Raw genomic sequence first — 7,767 nt, forward strand, 5'->3', positions numbered from 1 at the left:
CCGTCTCCCCGTGCCCCTGCCCCGCGCCCGAGCCCACGCCGGCCGCCGCCCCTGCCCCTGCCCCGTCCCCGAGCACGCACGGCCGCGCCCCTGCGCCCCGGCCCGCCCCCACCATTGTCGTCGTCGCCGGCGCCCGCCCCCACTGCCGCCCCTGCCTCGACGCCGCCCCTCCTCCCCGTTCGGTCCGGCTCCGGCGACCCCCTTTCCTCCCTGTCCCCTCGATCCTCTTCATATAATTTTTTCATCTAATTTTTTTTCATCTAATTTTTTTTCATATGCATATGTTGATTATATGGATGGATGGATGATGTATGCTTTTTTTTCATATAATTTTTTAGGCAGATTTTTTAATTTTTTTGTGTATGTATGTTATGTTTATATGTATGTATGTATGTTCATATGTATGTATGTTTATATGCAAAGCATACGCAAAGAAAATGTATGAATGGTCATATGCAAAGAAAAATGTATGTATGGTCATATGCAAAGAAAATGTATGTATGTATGTTCATATGAAAGAAAAATGTATGTATTTATGTTCATATGCATATGCAAAGAAAATGTATGTTCATATGCATATGCAAAGAAAATGTATGTTCACATATATGATGATATGTTCATATAAAAAGGAAAATAAGAAGAGGAAGAAAGGAGAAGAAGAGGAGAGGAAGAAGAGGAGAAATAAATAAGAAGAGGAAAAAAGAAGAAAAAGAAGAGGAGAAGAAGAAAGGAATAGAAGAGAAGAAGAAAAAATAGAAAAAATTCTATTTTTTGTTCTTCTCTCCTCTATTCCTTTCTTCTTCTCCTCTTTTTTTTTCTTCTTTTTTTTCTTCGATCTTCTCCTCTATTCCTTTTCTTCTTCTCCTCTTTTTATTTCTTCTTCGTTTTCTTATGTTTTATCGGGTCTGTCGTCGTCGATATACCCCTCTCCCGATACCTTCATCACGAGGGGGGGTCGATATACCCCCTCCCCGCCGATAATATTATTTTCCCATGTACGTATGTCGTCGTTGTCGATATAACCCCCTCCCGATAACTTCAACACGTGAGGGGGGGGGGTCGATATACCCCCTCCCCGATAACATTATTTTCCCATGTATGTATGTCGTCGTTGTCGATATATATAACTCCCTCCCAGATAACTTCGACATGATGGACGGTCGATATTTATACCCCCTCTCGACCGTGATAACTTATACCACGGGAGCACCCCCCGGCCCTCTCGCTCGACCAAAACTCTCGAGGACACCCAAACCCTAGAAAAAACGATGTCGGTCTCCTACCCCCTCCCGCCGCGCCCCTACCCTTGAAGCGTTGCCTAGGCCACCCCAAACCCGGAATAAGCTAGGTCTACGTTTGCACTAATATATCCACCTGCTATCATGTTTGTGTAATAATTGCCATGTTGTAATATTTGCAGAAACAATGGAGCACGGACGAGATGAGCAAGCAGAAGAGGTGTTGGGGGACATAATCTTAGCCGGAGGTGATATCTTGTCGTATCTTAACGACAATGATGGTCTGGAAGAACAGGGTGAAGAAGCAGGCTACGGTGATCGAAGAGTAGAGGAGGAAAGACATGATTATGATGGCTCCAGTGACCCAATGCTGGTGCAAGAAGGAGCCCGTGGTGACGGCTCCGGTGACCGAACAGAGTCCGGCCAGGTAAATATATTAGTTAAGCCTGTGCTGACTAGCTAATTGATGCATTCATTGTTTTGGTATGTACACATATTAATTAACACTCGTCTTTCTTCTTTTTTCTAGCCCTCCGGATCGAGCACAACTTCGGTAAAGAGACGAGGCCCGAAGAGAAAGTTGCGCTCGGATGAAAGGTTTGAGATCACAGCAATCGCGCGCGACGGCCAACGGATTGAACCCCTCCGGACAAAGGATGCATTTGCTGCTCAGTGCGGGGTTCTAGTTAGGGACAAGATCCCGATCAGCATCCACCAATGGTATAAGCCTAAGAAGGAAGACCCTGAGGTGTCTTATGTCAATGATATGCAGAAAGATGATCTTTGGACTAAGCTGAAGGCAAATTTCACCCTACCGCCAGAGGAGGATCCGGAGAAGCCAATTATAGAGCAATTAATCAAGTCTCATGCTCTTAAGAAGATGGCAGACCTATTCAGGAGGTGGAAGAATGAGCTGAAAACGTTTGTCGACAAAGAAGAGACACCAGAATTCATCGGCCGGTATGAGAAGATCAGAGATCACTGGCCCGCATTTGTGGCCCACAAGACAACGGAAAAGAGTAAGAAGATGTCAGCAACAAACAAGAAGAATGCTGCGAAGAAGAAGCTTCACCATCGCACGGGGTCAGGTGGCTACCTCAAAGCCCGACCTAAGTGGGCCAAGGCTGAGAATGACCTGCTTGAAAAAGGGATCGAACCACAGACAATGAACTGGACAGACCGTTGCCGGACTTGGTTCTTCGGGGCTGGCGGAACCTTGGACCCTGTATCAGGGAGGTGCGTTTGGACGAACGAGCTTTTGAGAATAACAGTCAAGAAGATTCAGCAATATATCGATAGAGCGCAGGAAGGGACGTTCGTTCCAGACAGAGAGAACGACGAGCTCACAATGGCCCTCGGGAATCCTGAGCACCCTGGACGGACACGAGGCACGCCAGGCTCCGTTCCGTGGAAGGCTGGTTTTCCGGACGCGGGCGGTTACAAAAGCCAGGAGAGGAGGAAAAAAGTGGAGCAGATCCAAATTCAGAAGCTGCACGAAAGGGTTCAAGCGCTAGAGGAACGAGACGGCAATCGACATGCCGAAACTGCCCCCGAAGCTACACCGCCATCTCAGCGGAGAAGCAGCGTGGCTTCCACCGAGCTGCTTCAGCTGGAGCATGCGGCTCCTGCTAGCTACCCCGTGGATGCTATCACGGAGTCTCAACATTGCCACCTTATGGCGGAATGGCAGAACTTCAAAGTCAAGGCGGCTGTTGGCTCTGTTTTACCTCCTGAACCCGGCGCAACCTACCACTGCCGGCCGATTCTAGAAGGATATGCTAGGGTGATGGTGGATGAAATAACGGAGGGATTTGAGGAGCTCCAGCTTGACCACCCTACCGGTGAAGGGGAGACTCGGCTGGGTTCTGCTCTGAAGACTCCATGCCTATGGCGGAAGGAGCTCATCAAGCTTCCGAACTGGACGGCTCCGGCGAGTAAGGGCACTCCGCCTCCTCCTCCGCCTCCTCCTCCGGCGAGTGATGAGGGCACTCAGCCTCCTTCTCCGGCGCGTGGCGGCACTCCGCCTCCTCCGCCAGCGCCGACGCGCCAGAGCAGCCAACCTCCTCCTTCTCTGCCTCGTCAGCAAGGGCGGAAGAGACCCGCCGCCGCTGCGGCTGCTCCGGCGCGTTGTAGTCCTTCTCCGCCTCGTAAGCAAGGAAAGAAGATAGCCGCAGCCGCTCCGTCTGCTCTGCCGGCGTCTAGCAGTACAGCTGCCAGAGGCGGGAGGCAATACAGATTCGGTCCTTCTCTGAAGACTCCAAAGAAGTTACCATACGAGAGGACCGAGGAGGAGAACGCGAAGATCGTGCGAGCCGAAGTGAAGAACTTCTTTGAAGGGGTGAAAGCAAAGAAACATCCACCTCCGGAGGAGAAGGTAGATCCGGTGAAAGCAAAGCGCACTCTGGCTGCCCTTACAAAACCACCAAAGTCTCCGCCGAGAGGCAACTATGAGCGCATTCTTGCAAAGACATATGCCGAAGCGGAGCGGTCGGGAAGTACTGTCAGTGATAAAAGGTTAAAAGAACGACGAGCTGGGAAAAAAATTGCCCAGCTCGGCGAACAAGCGAACCAATCGTGCCCCCCGCTCAAGGTGTCAAAAGACATCGTCGCTAATGATCCGAGTATGGTGCCCGGTTATAGCAATCTTGGAGATTACCTGCCCGACGATGTACATTATGAAATCATGGAGGTGGACGAACACAAATACCATTACGGAAAGCCTCTCGTCAAAGATGAAAGATCTCTAAGCACGATGATGCGAAGACTACATGATTGGTACATGAAAACCTGCAGAGAGTCTGATGGGATGGATACTTTGACGCTGAGAGTTAAACCGGAGCATGACCTCGTTGGAATTGATCTGCTGAATGTTCCATTTGAGGATTTCTTCCAGTTTTACAATCAAAAGGCCCTCGATAAAACAACGATCACTTGCTACTGTCTGTAAGTAGTACTACTTCTGTCATTAAGTCTCTCTATATAGGTCAGCTCTTTCATTGCATGTATTTATACTTATCCTCACTATATTATGCAGATTGAAGATCGCCGAATTGAAGAAAAGACAAATCGGTGATATTGGGTTCATTAACACAAATCTCATAGATGCATATACGGTTGAAAAACATCCCAAAGAAGCCGAGGCCAACTTGCTACAATCGTTGGTATTAAATCAAAACAAAGATATAATACTCTTTCCTTACAACTTCAAGTGAGTGTTACTGTCTTGTGCATATTCGGTTTCCCTTATTAGTCCAGGTTATGGTAATGTAATTGATGACTTATGCATGCATGCGCAGCTTCCACTATATTCTCCTAGAGATTAAGCTTGAGCAGGGAGTAGTAACCGTCTTAGACTCGAGACGAAAAGATCCCGAGGACTATGCGAACATGACTCAAATGCTCGAGAAGTAAGTTAAATCGATCATTATCCACCATATCAGCAACTTTGTTCATTTCCTGATATCAAGTAATTGTTTTCTTTGTCTGGCAGGGTTTGGAGAAAATTCACCTCAAAAGCTCCGGGACTGCCGAAGAAGCTGAATTTAATCACCCGAAAGTAAGTACTATAGTAGCATGTTCCGTGCATCTCCTAGTGATTCAAGCGCTAGTTTCATCAATACCATTTAGCATGCTTGCTTATCAGTTTGATTGACCTCTATTTCTTGTAAAGTGGTTGTGGCAGGAACCCGGGAATAATTACTATGGATACTACGTTTGCGAGTCCATCCGCTACACGACCTGTGAGCGGGGCTACACTGAAGAACAATATGAAGTGCGTAAGCAATAATATTCACAATTTTATTTTATTACCGTCATTTGTGTTGAGTTTCATTTATTCATATATATATATATATATGTATTGACCCCCTTCTTCAAATTAGATGTTTCGGAAGCGGGATGAACTCCTAGCACCAGATCGTATGCGAGGAATTCAAGAGGAATTGGCGGCATTCTTCCTTGACCACGTGATTGCTGAAAACGGAGAATACTATGTGGACCCTGTGTTCCTACAATTTAATTAGGAGATTGTATTGTAAGAGATAATTATTGTATATATGTAGCCGGTAGTGTCGGATAGATATACGAGAACTTGTTGTTCGACCAATATCTCGGAGAAGGAGAGGTGGTCGATATCACTTCTCTCTGTATGCATATGTTCATGACGATCTTCTGTTTCCTTCATTTGATTACTAGCTAGCGTGTCTACTCTTCTCCATACGTATATAGTACGTAGCGTCGACCAAGCACGGAGATAAGAGAGGACACTTCTCTCTATTAATTAGCTAGCTAACACAATATATGAAACACCTAAATTAACCCCCCAAAACCCCTAAACCACCCCCTTTCAAAAAAAAAACCTCTGCTCCTGCAAGCTGCTGACGCGTGGATGCCTATTGGTCCCGGTTGGTGACACCAACCGGGACAAAAGGCCCTGCCTATTGGTCCCGGTTGGTGGCACCAACCGGGACCAAAAGCCCTCCTGCCTGGGCTCCCCGCACCGGCCACGTGGACGGCCTTTAGTCCCGGTTCGTGTAAGAACCGGGACTAAAGGGCTAGGGCATTAGTAACGACCCTTTAGTCCTGGTTCCAGAACCGGGACTAAAGGCCCTTATGAACCGGGGTAAAAGCCCCTTTTCCTACTAGTGCATGGACGTCATCTTAGAGTCTCCCCCCTCGTGCGCGGTGTGAAAATGTGGGACACGGAGGGCTTAAAAAGTCACATGCTTTTCTTACGAGCAATGCTAGACACACGGGGCTTTACAGGGGATTATGAGTAGTTAGCAATTGATTAGTTTAAATTTGGTTAAGTGAGACGGGCTCACAAGTTAAAATCAGGGGCTGATTTCCACCACTCCATCGGCCGCCTTTGGTGTCCGCCACGTGCCCCGGTGGTCCCGTCCCACTCCCCACGTCCCAACCTTATCCATCCTTTCCATCGAGAATTTTCATCCTCATCTCTCCCTCTCCTCTCTCTTGTGTACCCGCTGCCCCCGCACTCAACCAAAGACCCCACCCCATCAGCTGTCTACCACGGCTGCTGATGCTTGCTGCAACTCCGGCCCACGTGCTCCCAGCCTGTCGCTTCTGCTTCTGCATCTATCGTTGCTTCAAGCGCAGTTGAGAAGCACAACAGCGGCCCTGCCTCCCGCTCCGCCGTTGTCGCGGCATCCGCCAGTGCATCGCGGCTTCACCGGAGTGCCCGGAGCCGTTACTGAAACAGAGCTATTGTTTTCGAAACAGAGCTGTTGTTTTTTCACGCAGGTGTTCATGATTCAGAGTGGAACAGAGCTAGTGTTTCAGAAACAAGAGCTCATCGAAGATTGTTGATGGGATTTGCTAGATGGAGCTTCACGAAACAAGAGCATTGTTGCAGGAAATCAGAGAAGACCAGATCCTGCAACAAGAGCATTGTTGCAGGAAATGCTCTTGTTGCGAAATCGTGCGGGGCGCAGATCTATCGGGGGGCGGGAGCAAGAGTGCTAATGTTTTTGCAACAGAGCAGTTGTTGCGGAAAATAACTAGTGGACATGTGAGGCGCGGACAGTAGATCAGGCGGCTATCAGGTCGGTCATCCAACGGTCGTCGAGGCGACTGATAAAATCAGAAAATCAGTCAACGGACGTGTAGCGTCGCCTACAGCATGCAGCGTGGTCCGTGAAAGTCAGTCGATTCTTTCCGTGCGTGTAGTATTATTGCTTTCCTACACTCATTATTTGTACCGTTGGGGCTTGTTGAGCCAATCACGCATGCTTTCTTTGTGACAACATGATCCACACCGACATTTTTTTTCTTGTGACATGACAACAATAAGTGAGTAGGTGATCCGTCAAGTCACACGCGAACGGGTCAAGTCACTGTGATCTAGTACTAGTTCATCTAAACGAGGCCGGTGCCCACAACTACTCCTACAAGCTAGCACCCGGAAAAGCAAGCAAGCAAGAAAGAAAGAACAATATGCCTGTCAAGCTTCTCCAGACGCCTACCGCTGGGCGACGCCGCCTCTTGCTGGTGCTGCAGCTCGTTCCCGGCCTCCTGCTTCTGCTGCTCTCGTGCTTGACATCGGCGTCGGCGTCGACGGTGGTCACCCACCTGCCAGGATTCGATGGCCCTCTCCCCTTCTACCTCGAAACGGGGTAAGCCTGTCGCTGGTTCGATCTTGAAATGGGCACGAGCCTCTCATGGCCGTCCGGAATTGCATGCCGTGCGTTGCAAATACGTGGGCGTGGAGAAGGACACTGGGACGGAGCTCTTCTACTACTTCGTCGAGTCGGAGAGGAGCCCCGGCACGGACCCCGTCATCCTGTGGCTCACCGGCGGGCCCGGCTGCTTGGGCTTCAGCGGCATGGTCTTCGAAGTCGGTTAGGATGTGTTTGGTTTCTGTCACGAAGCGGAACGGCACGGGTCGGTTCCGTCCCAAGGACCAGTTCTGGTGTTTAGATTGCCGAAGGAATCGGAACCCACCGGTTTAGGGTCTCTATAGTTTAGGGTTGAAAGTTGGATTAGGGTTGAAACTGAACTATGCGACAAG

The 7,767-nt window shown here is 49.0% G+C and overlaps 1 pseudogene; it reads left to right on the top strand.

The window, feature by feature from the left end:
• The first annotated feature begins 7,018 nt into the window (after positions 1 to 7,018).
• Positions 7,019 to 7,767, top strand: part of LOC123095997 (serine carboxypeptidase-like 2) — an 84,671-nt pseudogene continuing 83,922 nt past the window's right edge.

This window comes from Triticum aestivum, chromosome 4D (assembly GCF_018294505.1).
Source record: "Triticum aestivum cultivar Chinese Spring chromosome 4D, IWGSC CS RefSeq v2.1, whole genome shotgun sequence".
In the NCBI taxonomy this organism is placed as follows: Eukaryota; Viridiplantae; Streptophyta; class Magnoliopsida; order Poales; family Poaceae; genus Triticum; species Triticum aestivum.